This window comes from Acanthaster planci, linkage group LG09, assembly GCF_054643075.1.
Source record: "Acanthaster planci isolate LZ-2023a linkage group LG09, COTS_SCS, whole genome shotgun sequence".
Classification (NCBI taxonomy): Eukaryota; Metazoa; Echinodermata; class Asteroidea; order Valvatida; family Acanthasteridae; genus Acanthaster; species Acanthaster planci.
The window spans coordinates 1010542-1022987 of NC_141785.1; the positions used below are offsets into that span (position 1 = coordinate 1010542).

General features: G+C 42.3%; 1 protein-coding gene across 8 annotated transcripts in view; it reads left to right on the forward strand.

Moving 5' to 3' along the window:
* The first annotated feature begins 8168 nt into the window (after window positions 1-8168).
* LOC110990417 (small integral membrane protein 14-like) overlaps window positions 8169-12446 on the forward strand; it is a 150315-nt gene continuing 146037 nt past the window's right edge. For all 8 annotated transcript variants that reach the window (XM_087141010.1, XM_087141006.1, XM_087141009.1 and 5 more), the window contains exon 1: window positions 8169-8267. The gene's annotated coding sequence lies outside the window, so the exon portion shown is untranslated. The remainder of the gene's footprint in view (window positions 8268-12446) is intronic.

Here is a 12446-nt window from a genome sequence, read left to right on the forward strand (position 1 = left end):
GTCGTCATGATCAGCGTTCATGTTGGTTATTGATACAACAATACAATTCAGTGCTCAAAGACTACCGGGGAAACACAGCTTAGATCGCGTTGTTTTACGGCAAAGATCGCACTAGTTTGGACCAAGCGTTATAGATGAGAATGGTGTAGTTCCTGGTAACGAATGAGCTACCTTGAAACGGCACTTGCGCGATGTGAAATATTTCAAATCGGTCATAAAAACAGATCCACCTGTGTCTCATTTGTTTTTGTAAAAATGATTTTAAAAGATGTTGTATTATATAAAAAAAAATACTTTGAAAAAATTACGACAACAAAGATTTGCGGTAAATGCAAAACAAAAGCTCTTTCAGATTTTAAAGAAAAAATAAACGGTAAACTTTGTTCTTTTTGTATCGAGTATAATCAAATAGTAAAGCTGTATAGTGCATAATATAAGTGCTCTCGTGGGAGACAAAAGAGTCGCTGTGTAGACTGACGGTTCGAACGTTGGTAAACACAAGAAACAAAGAAACCTATGCATTGAGTGGGGTGGTTCAAGCGTTTGTGAACGCAAGAAACGTAGGCACTAATGCATGGAGTGCCGTGGTAGTGGTATTTGCGAACACAACCGCCAACATTTCATTGTAAGCTTTGTAACGGTTCATTCGACGTTACTATTTGTCACTGGATAATCAACTGTCGTCAAGGCGATAAAAAGTATAACCGCTTTGATCGAGATCGATTTATAGAGTCTGATTTCCTGTAAGGACTTATCGAAGACTACGGCTGCTGTTTCTACGATTATAAAGTGAAACTCCAATTTTTAGAATGTACATCCGACTTGGGTACTACTGAACAACCGTTCAGTTCAATTGGTCACATTAAAAGCAAACTGTGTTTTGTGCTGTCTTAGTTGTAACCTTAAAATGAAGTCAAACAAACTTGCTAACAGCAACTCAGCAAATGCTGAATAATAAAATTAAGTTAGTTATAAGTTGTTGAATATTTGCTAATGATTTGTCGTGGCAACTTATCACTACAAATTTTTAACTGTCAAGTAAAGGATAGTAATGCTGCAATACATCGATTTTAGTTTTACACAGCAGTCAACTTAGTGTATTACACCTATGAGTATCTGCATTTGAAACTAACTTTCAACCGACAAAAAAGTGCACAAAGAATGTTTAAAAAAGTAGTATATTAAAAAATGGACAACATCAGAACAATCTTAAGTAAAAACGACTTGGGGTCCTTAAAGATCATCTAAGCGCATTAATTGCTTCTGGCGACTCGAGAAAATACTTTGGGAACGAATACACCGTTAAAGAAATCGAAGCTTTTGATCCCACGGAGCAAGAAAAGCTTTACTAGCGTTACACAGTCAAATTTGGCAGAGAAGTTGTAACAACAGTGGGAGAAATTTTATCGAGTCTCTGCTCCCGTTTGCTGGGTTTAGCTTTACCGATGGAGCTTCTGGGCCACAACATTACCTTCAACTCCGAAGAAAAGCTAGCGAAAGACCCAGAAGCAGATCCCGTCATTAATCAAAACTTGTTAGCTATTCTCACTGAAGTTTGTTGGATCGTATCTGTCACCGCTTGTCGTATATTAATTACAGCAAAACATCTCAGTTTCAACAAAAAAATTAGTATTATTAAGAACTATTGTTACAGAACAGCAGGAGAAGCAGTAACCAACTCCAACACCGAAACAATGGGGACAAGTGACCAAGAGCTCAAAAAACAAAAATCCTGAACACATTGTCCCAGGTAAAATACAAGCAGAACACAATAAAAAAAAAACCGAAAGAGCAGCACTTGGCTCTGTTGAAACAAAAAGAAGCTGACGAACCCAGCGAACCTGGCGAGAACCCAGAGGGCCTGTTTCGTTTAACTGGAGGGTTGTTGTTGATCACAGGGGTCATGGGGCTGTTGTGATCTTTTTGAGGGTTAAGGCCGTTAGGCAGTGGGCCTGAGACGATCATGTGAACCAGTTGGCAGAAGCACTTCCGACAAAAACCCGCCTAGAACCAGGAAATCTAGTTATGGGTTAAACTTAACGCAACAAGAAGAAGATCTAGTTCTGGATTAAACTGAACGCAACAACCAACTGACCCCTGAAAACATTTTTTTCTTCTACTGTTATTAAAAACAAACGAGGATGAGCAACGTAAACGAAATTGCAAACACAATTTATCGCGGGGCTGTAGTAAGCATTATTTCGATGCGATATGCGATGCTTGGCAAAAACTTCTAAAGATGAAGTCGCCAGACTTACACAGATTCAGTGTGGAAGACGCTGCTAAACTAACTGCTTTGGTGGGTGGTTCTGTGGCAATGCAACAGTGATTGGTGACAAAGGGTGTACTGGGTCAGTATTGCGTGTAGCCAGAAGAGACGATAACATTATAAGCATTACTTGTGTCCGACGTCTGTCTGAGGGCCTGCTGAGTCGTCTTCCAAAGCTGTTTCAGTTCTTTCTCAATACTTCAATGGAAGTGATAAGCGCCTTGTGCGTGGGGCGTCACTATCGTTCAGGACGACCAGGTGCATCTGTGTTGTCTTGGACACTGGTGTCCGGTAAATCACTTTGATCGGGTGGACTCTGATTAGACATCTTGTCAGTTCACTAGTCAGACACAGTCAATTCACTGTACTGGAAGAAGAGACGATAACTTAATCTTTGCCAGCTAGTGTCAACCACGAATTAAGAAAGGGCGGCCGAAGGTCAGGGCTTCAGTTTCCACTCAATTTAATGCGCGGTGAACTGCATAAAATAAGATAAAACAATACAAAACACTAAATATCTAAATCTTACAAAGTCCTCAACAAAGCTCAAGGAAAACATCCCACAGTTCAGCCAATGCATATTGAATACAAAGCAACCTAAAATGGGGAGCATCGATTACTACATATACGACACATGTAGGCAGACGGCTACGAGATCAGTATACGAAGGCCAATTTATTTTGCAACGCTATTGCCTGTAGACATCTACATGTAAAACCCTATTAACTAAGGGAGGATTGAACTATCAATAATCGACTTAATAATATCTGGTGTCAAAATCTAATCACTTGTCAATGAAAACTACGGGCAGGCAGACCTTTAAACACTTAATCGTAAAGAAGTAAACTTTTCTTAATCTCATGCACTTACATGTGCCCGAGTCTAAAACATCTAAACAAAGAAACTGGTATCTGCTAGTTGAGGAGAAAAATACTTGAAAATCGCTTACTTTACTGTGGTTCTGGAGATCAATCGTGTAGATGACTCAGTAGAGATGTCAGAGAGTTAGGGTTCAAGTGTAAAATAATAGAAACTTAATTATCTGCTCATAGAAAGAACTGACTAGCAGAGCTCTTTGACCAAGACGCTGAGGTGTCTGATTAGGATGCCGGCATGGTGTTTGATCTTAAATGACCTAGGGAGTTGAAGAGCACCACCATGAGGCGGAGTATAACAAGTAAATACACAAACAATGAACATTACACTCCCCGTCTAAAAATCAATCTAGGGAGAATTTTTACAGAATAAACAAGAAGATCATTGTTTGTATTTGGCACATCTCTCAGTCAGTTACTGGATGTTATTTCGCGTCAGATGCTCTCTCAAGGAGCACAAGTTCCGAGATTGGTCGCAGGTAGGTTCGGCGTGTTCTTTCGATACAGACCACGATGTCAACTTTTGCGGACTCTGGAGTCGTCGCTGGGGTAGGTCCTTGTGACACGCACTAGTGGCCATCTGTTACGTGGAAGTTCCTTCTGCCGGAGGAGCACATCGTCCCCTTCTGAGAGGTTAGGCGTGGTCTGAGTCCATTTCTGGCGAGGCTGGAGGCTCTGTAGGTACTCTTTTCGCCATCGTGTCCAGAACTGGTCAGCGAGGTACTGACTGTGTCGCCAATGCTGTCGGCTGTACAGGTCCTCTTTAACAAAGTTGGAAGAAGGTGCTTGGATAAGGTGAGTCTTCATGGTTAGAAGCATGGCTGGAGTCAGACAGAGCGTGTCGTTTGCGTATGAAGAGATAGCCGTGATTGGTCTAGAGTTCACGATGGAGCATGAAGGTGATGAGGACATCGTGGGTAAGTTGATGTTTCTCAAGTTGAATGAACATCTAATCTAAGACTCGACAGATGATCCCAATCTGTCGTTCCCATACACCTCCGAAGTGGGAAGCTTTGGGGGTTGAAGACCCATTCACACTTTCTCGATGTCAGATACTTGGCGATCTGTTCATGATTAAGCGTTCCTTCTGCGCCGATGAAATGGTTCCTCTGTCACATCTCAGTCGAGCAATGGGGCCCCTGGAGAGAGACAAACCTTCCAAGTGCGGAAAGCAGGGCTGAGGTGTCCATGGCTTCAATAACTTCTATGTGTACGGCTCTGGTGCTGAGGCAGGTGAACAGCCTCAGTCGAGCCGCCCTGAGTCTTTCTTGTGATGACAGTCCATGGGCCAAACACGTCCATTCCAACATTGGTGAATGGTGGCGTCACTTGCAGTCTGTCTTCGGGTAAGTCTGCAATCACCTAGGTAAGTGGTTTGCCTCGTAGTTTGCGACATACAGTGCAGTGATTGATCACACTTCGGACTAGGTCGTAAGCTCTGATTATCCATTTTCCTCCAGCTCATACTGATGCAAGAGTTAATGTCGCCCCTGGTGTTCTACCTCATGGTGGAAATGTTGTATCACCAGGTTGGAGATGTGGCTGCTCTTGGGTAAGAGTACAGGATGGCGTCCCACGAGGTCGAGATCTGCTCTTCGAAGCCTTCCCCCAACTCGAATGATTCTGTCTTCATCGATGAATGGGCTTAGCTTTCGGAGGAAGTTATCCTTCTTCAGGGTATTCGTTCCACCTGCATTGAGAGCGGCCATTTTGTCATCGGAGTACTCGTTCTGAACAGCGCGGAAGATCACGTTCTCAGCCTGCTGTAGCTCTCCCGGTGGTTACTTGGTGCGGTTGGTCTCTGTTGGTTTTGCCGTTTCGTGAGTTGAACCCTTTCACGTGGTTAATCAACGTCGAGAATGCACGCAGAAGGGTTCTCCATGAGGAGAATCGAAAGAAGCGACCGCAACCCAGCTGTTGTCCATTCTTCATGCTAACCGTGCCATGTGGCTTATCTTCCACACTCGTGTGAATAATGCGAGATTCTTTGCGCACCTCAGAATCTTCTTGGTCTAGGAGGAATTTGTCTCTCGCGTGGATCTCTACAGGTTGTGATCCTGGGCAGTAAGCGAGAACGGCTGTTATGGTGGAAGACAATTTATTAAGAACAAATAGGGTTTCGAGACTATGGACGAAAGGTAGAAAAGGCTGCACAAAGTTTCCCGATGGAAGAACTTCCCCAAGTAACCGATCAAGTTAGAGAGGTTTTGGAAGAGTTAACAAACGAAGAAGCTCAAACCGAAGGGTTAAATATTAGAAAACTCGAGGCTTTTGACGAAAATTGTAAAACTCTCAGAACCAACTTAGAATTAAACTTAACCAAAATGAGTGAACTCAGTGACATGCTGACTGATACCCAAGAGCTCGATGTAGTCACAACCGACCAAGATACCAAGAGCTAACCACAAAACTAAAAAAGCTCACTTGTCTGAGATCAGCTATAGAATTGCAGCAGTGCAAGAAAACGAGCGAGGTCTCAGGTCCAACCAGTTGAACCAAATCCAAGACACGATAACTAGGATGCTCGACAAAGACCTGACTCTTGGAGAAAAATCAATGCATTGTTTCGAGAACAAGGTGTTACCACCATTAGCTTGTTAACGGCTTTTAAAAACACGATGTTAGGTACCATCGCAAGTTCTATAGCTGCTCATGGAGGAAGGACACAAACTGCTGCAGTCATGAGCGCTGGGGCATCCACACCAGCTCTCACTCCCAAACCCACAAGCCAGCCGCTAAAGACTGGATCAAAAGACATCTGCAGAACTTCGCTAACGCGTTAAAAACTCAGGTTTGTTGGCGTTGGGTGCTCTACCCGGAGTGATCGGAAGCGGTAGGAGCGTGTGACCAAACAACCTCATAAATCACGTGGTCTGACTTTTCTACCAACTGCCACGCATCACCTGATCGAATTCCCGTGACTTCTCCTAACTTCCCCCACCTACCTTTTGAGAAGGGTGTCAAGCATGGGATCGCCCTAGCAGTGACTGAAAGGGGGGGGGCTATATCCATTTTGTGCACAAAACATTACTACATTAAGTTAATACACGCAATTATGGAACGCCAAAGAGGCAGAAACTTGGAGGCAACACATCGATCGTTCTTCAACATCGATCGATCGTTCCCCTACCGTCGATCGTTCCCTACATCGATCGATCGTTCCCCTACATCAATCGATTGATCTCTTTTGATCGATGAAGAAAGAGCGATGAAAAAAGAACGATGAAAAAAGAACGATGAAGAAAGACCGATGAAGAAATACCGATGAAGCTACATCGATTCCAACGTTACGTAACCTCTTCCGGCACCAAATAACACGTGTTCCATGTAACCATAGCCCACCAGCACACAAGGCCACCTGTGTTCATTACCCACAAGTCTGGTCCCGAGCCAATTGAGTTGTCAGATGGGTGTTTATATCTAGTTTCCTTGTCATGAAACCACTGAGAATATTTTTTATTTTCCCCTGGATGGAATGCCAGTTCATTATGGGTCGCTCCCTAGCCACTATGGGCACCTATTCTTACTCCTAATGACTCGAATTTTATTTTCCACTTTTTTTTGCTCGTTTTCATTTTTTCCCCATAAAATATGACAAAAACTAATTCAATTTGATGAATGGATGAAACAATCCTCCCCCAACAAAAATCAACGCCTGCGGCTCGGGTCAAGTATTTTGCAAGCACAATAGACGGAAATGAGAGAAAACAAAATAATCCATTGGCTGGGAAATTAACGAGTCACGAATTATGAGCTTGCGGTTTCCACTTATTTTGAGAGAGCAGTTTCTACATATTCGTATTTTTGTTTTGCTCTTTTATCATTTTTTAAATAAAATATGACAGAAATTAATCCCAATTAATGAATCGACGAGATGAAAACAATGAAAATCAACACCAAAGAGCTAATTGCATGTTCTTTGCAAGAAAAGTGAACGGAAATGAAAGAAATTAGTAAGGGCGCCCTCTATAAACACCATGAAGTAAAGGGTGACAGCGACGCGTCGTGTATCGTGTCGTGCGTCGCGTCGTGCTTCAGGCGATGCAATGCACGGAACGACGCACGACGTTGCCCGTTGTGCGTCGTCCGTCATGTGTCGCCCGTCGTCCGTTTTTTCTTTGTCTCGATTGCGCCGTGGTATTTTTAACTTTGACCCTTGATCGTTTCACATGTCCATGTACTTGTTCGATCGATCCATCGTGCCTGACTCTCCTTGAAAGACAAAATATTATCCTTTCATTTTTAAAGACTGACATCGGTAAAGTAACGTTTATATGAAATATACCTTTTTGTTACATCGATAACTTAGTTACTCTAGACGTAACTTTACTCGTTAACGGCCTGACGTTAAGTCTATAGCCTATGTAATATTTCTGTCTGTCCCTGCACGATATCCCACAGAACTGAATGTAAATAATAAATTGTTTACAATGCTTGATTCCTCAATAGTTTTCATAATAGACGAACTGATTCAACATTATTTTGAGGGCGGGTATACCTATGATGAAACCTGCTGTATACTCCAAATTAGACATGACTTGAGTTGCAGGTAGGCTCACAGAAGTCTTTTAAATGTTAGCCCCATAGATAATGCTGATGGGCTGGACAACCTGTGCTCATAGTATCCACCATGGCATATACAGCCACCAAAAACAACACATCACATTTTCTGAAACTTAACCCAAGTGGTAATTGCCTTGGTCCTTGGATTTACTTCAATCGGGGGCGTTTTCCTGCCCCACGAACGTACGACAATGGCGCCAAGTAGGCCCTACACAAAAATATTTCGAGGGAATGATATCAATATTTCGAGAGAACAAAAGCAATATATCGAGGGAACGAAATAATACTTCGAAGGAACGAAATAATATTTCGAGGGAACGAAATGATTTCTAGGGAACAAAATAACAATTCGAGGGGAAAAAAAATCATTGTGCCTTTCCCCTGACTGAGGGGCTCCGTAATACAGTAGCTGAATAGAAAGAGATCGTGACGCTGCCGCGCCACCACATGCGCAGTGCATACATATGTACATGTACAGTGTGTAATGCTAAAACGATTACCGTATCTTTCAACTGACGTGACCGGGTGAGCTGGGCAGGCAGTCGTGATCACGGCTGTGGGTAAGGAAAATTCTCATAAATTTCATCATTTTGAATGTTATAATGTAAATGAACCTCCCTGTCCCATACAAAATTGTATCCCGGGATACCTCATGATTTTATAGGGGCAAAATCGGTGAAACGGCATAGAAATTTCATACAAACCGAAGTAGGCCTAGCACCACTACTAGCCGACTAGGCCATGTACACGTAGGCCTACTTCGACATGTTCGAGTTCGAGAACTTGTCAAAGTCACTACGCCTAGCCCAGGTTTGACGTTGTCTTCATTTCATTACCACTGACGTCCAGGTTCCAAGATTTGTGTACAAAGCGACCACAAATTTGGTTCTAATTTGTTCTTGGTTGACCTTGTTGAAGAAACTAACGTTTCATGTTACAAGTTCTTCGTGGCCATCTGTCTGGGGGGTTTAGCAATTTCAGAACAAACGAGAGGTCATCTGTCTGTTTGCCAACAGGACAGAAGTCTTTTTCGCATCCCTTTCTTAAGTTGAACAACCAATCTACTGCACAAACCTGTTGGCGTTAATCTGTTATTATCAGATTATAACCATTTGGATCCAAGGTTTCAAACCAATCAGGCACGTACTTTAGGATATAAGGTGCTTTGAATGAAATGTAATTTGACTCTTCATCTGATGACGTCATAATAACATCCGCTACATTTTCATTTAGAACACTTCATTGCCTTGTTATCTGCAACGTTTGAAATCAGTGGGATATGGACCTCAGGAGTTATACAGTTACGGTCAGAGTAAAGCTTTACACGATTCACGATATTGCGTGCGTACGTGTATAGGGAGTGGAAGACACACTCTTACAGTGCACGCAGTTGCGGTTTGACTGGATAGACCTCTAAGCCCCGAGCCAATTAAAGTCAACCACAATCCCCATGTGTGTTGCCGAACACGATACACGAATAAGGAGTTGGCAAACTGGTGTCAAATTCACGTATTTATCAGCTCATATTCAGCAGGATACATGAAGAAACACACAATGCCTCACTGACAATATTTCGGTGTCCTGTGTGAGAACAAAACTGTCCGTGATCAAAACAGATTCAACAACTCCCAACGGAAAGGATCGTCAGTATCGGCCCAGCGGCCGGATGAACCCCCACACATTTAACAAAGCTACATGTATTTGCGTTCGAAGTAGCCACTTCATGAAAACAAAAGCTGACAGAATGTTTCCGTAAAATATAAATTTGTACAAAAAAAAGAATATACGCAATCCCCAAATACGATTTTGCAAACACTTTGAAATAATTATTTTTCCTAGCTACACGATCATGCAAACGGATCTTTTTGCGGAAAGCAAACCCCGTAATTTCTTTGAATTTATGGAAACCGTGTCATGCTTGGCAGATTTAATGCAACACTTGGAGTTTGTTGTCGTCACTGAAATCGTGAAACAATTTTTTTCATTGGACGGGTGACCAACCACCCGATCGACCCTGTGGCTTCAACTGCCAAAAAATACTTTTTTATTCAGCCGACCATGTCTTCAATTTCCTTAACCCTAACCTTCCCCAACCACACAGAATTAAACAGTAGTAAAGTGCTTAATTCTGTGGGGATAGGTCTGGTGGGCCCTAACAGCTGGCTTTTGCATTGGGTTCGGCATACCTCAGAAAAACAAAGTCCAACAGCCTCTTTGCACAAAGTCCCATATGGGTGTTTAACATTGTGTGAATGGGGAAGGTTAGGGCCAGCAACCCTTGGGGGGTTAAGGTTAAAAAAATATGATGACCTTCAAAATTGTATGAACAAGGACGTACACTGTAATTTTTCACCAAAGTTGTTTCTTACCCATCTGACCTAACCTGACGATAAACAACCAAGTGGTCGGCAAACTGGTGTCAAATTCACTTATTTACCAGCCCATATTCAGTGCGATCCACGAAAACACACACAGCCTAAAAGGAAGTGTTCATGTGTCCTGTGTGAGACTGAGAACAAACATCTGTAAAACTGTCAGTGATCAAAGCAAATGAATTAATGACTCCCAATGAACAGGATCGTGAGTAGCAACCCAGCGGCCAGATAAACCCCCTTACATTTGACAAAGCTACATGTATTTGCGTTGGAAGTATCCACTTCACAGAAAGCTGGCAGAATACTTCTGTAAAATATAAACTTGTATGAGAAAAAATATTAAATCCTCATCTTCCCGAGTCTTCTGGATAACTGTTTTCGCAAATGATCGGCTTTGCCTGGTTTCTTGTCTGCCTCACAGTCCGGCAAATTTCATGGAAATTGTAAACCTGCTGTCTCACTTCAATGTCTTTTTTTTACATTTACATCCTCAATCCTCCAAAATCCTCTGATTTTCAACCTGAAAAAATTGCATTCAGCCTCAATCCTCCAAAATCCTCCAAAATTTCTTGAAAATGTTTTTTGGAGGTCTGCCTGCTGCCTAAATCCTTCAAAATCCTCCAGCAATTCCTGTCATTATGTTGAGGCAGTGCGAATGGCATTCTTGAGGTGTGCGGTTGATTCAAACGAAATATCGGGCTGAATTTGTGCTTGACTAAGCAAAAACAATACAAGGTCTAATCCACGACCTTCACTCATGGCATCCTTCATTATCAGCCATGCACTTTTGCCATTCACCCTCAATCCTCCAAAATCGTCCAAAACCGCCTGAAGGATTTTGGAGGATTGAGGAGGGTTACGGTTAATGTTCGCAATACATATTGCCTACCCAGCTACACGTGCATAATCAATTTTAAGTGACATCAGGGCTATGCGGGTACGTAATTGGTCAATCGGTGGTACGGTGGTAGTCTGTCCATGCCTGTTCCACGTGGCTTGGTCTTACACTGTACCACTGATTTTAGATGAAGGTCCGTGTTCATAGTTAAGCCATCGTACATAGAAGTTGTGAACTTTTCAAAAATGTACACGCAATTGAGTTTTGTTTTAGAGTCAATAAAATTTCATTACCCGACCAAAATTAAATGCTTTGCCAGGAAATCTGCTTTTGTCAGGTGGTTCTGACTGGTATGATTTCTCACTTTCCCGCTTGATTTTTTTTTGTTTGGTCTTGCTGATCCAAATAATTATAAATCAATCCACAAAATGGCAGCAGCACTTTCAGTATCTCAAATATCTCAAATTAAAAGTTTAATTTGAAAAAAAAAATAAACTCCTTCACACAAGGTGGGCGATTAAGTTGAGGATTGTCCAGCCACAGTCGAACTGAATCAGTTTTGCAATCCGCAACTACGAATATCTTTTTCATTTTTTTCATGGTTTTCTGTGTTTTGTATGTTGCAACCAGAGACGGTACTGCATAATTCCCAATATTAATGCCGACAAACTCTTTGTGTTTATTCCATCATAGTGCAATAAACTTCTTTGTACTTTGGAAACTTAGGACAGCAGAATGGGGGAAATCCAGTGGATAAAATCTGGGCGGTGAAAATTGTAGTGGAATGGCACAGGTGTACAATTTTCGTCAGTGGGCCCTGGAAAAAAAAACTCCAGGTGCCACAAGCGTATTTTTTTTTACCTTGACCAACATTTTCTTGAAAAGAATGTTAATGCTTGATTTTTCTATCTGCATGTTAGTTGGTTTGATCTGGCTGAAGAAACGGATGCCTCGGTGTATTAATCATGTACGGAGATGTACTGTATGTTGACCCGCCAGGAAAGTGGCATTGGTATTCCTGAGGATCCTGTACAATCCAGATCATTTCGGGGTGGCAGATATCTTTTTCAAAAAAAGATGACCCTTAATCTTGTTTCATGAGATTTCGTGAATCGGTTGTGCCGAATCAAATAAAGCCAGCACTCTTAACCCTAACCCTCCTGAATCCTTCACCTGTTGGAGGATTGAGGAGGGTTAGGGTTAATGAACAGACTGCTTGGTAGTGACATTAATATCTGCACCATGGGTGCACTGATCGATATCGCTCGTTATTGCACGTTGGACAACTCAGTGTTGTGCATCGTGATCGGATTTTTAAACATCGGTCTCGTGAATTTAATAGGGGTTTAACACGTACGCCACGATTTTAAAAACATGCCAACATGCATTTATTTACGGTCAACGGAATGCAGTGCCCGTGTACAAGCGTGCAGCATTTCCTTTCTTCACGTTCACAGGTCAGTGACACCACTTAAGGCATTGCGGGTGCGGTTTACCCAATACACGTTTCCGATGTCGGGCCAACC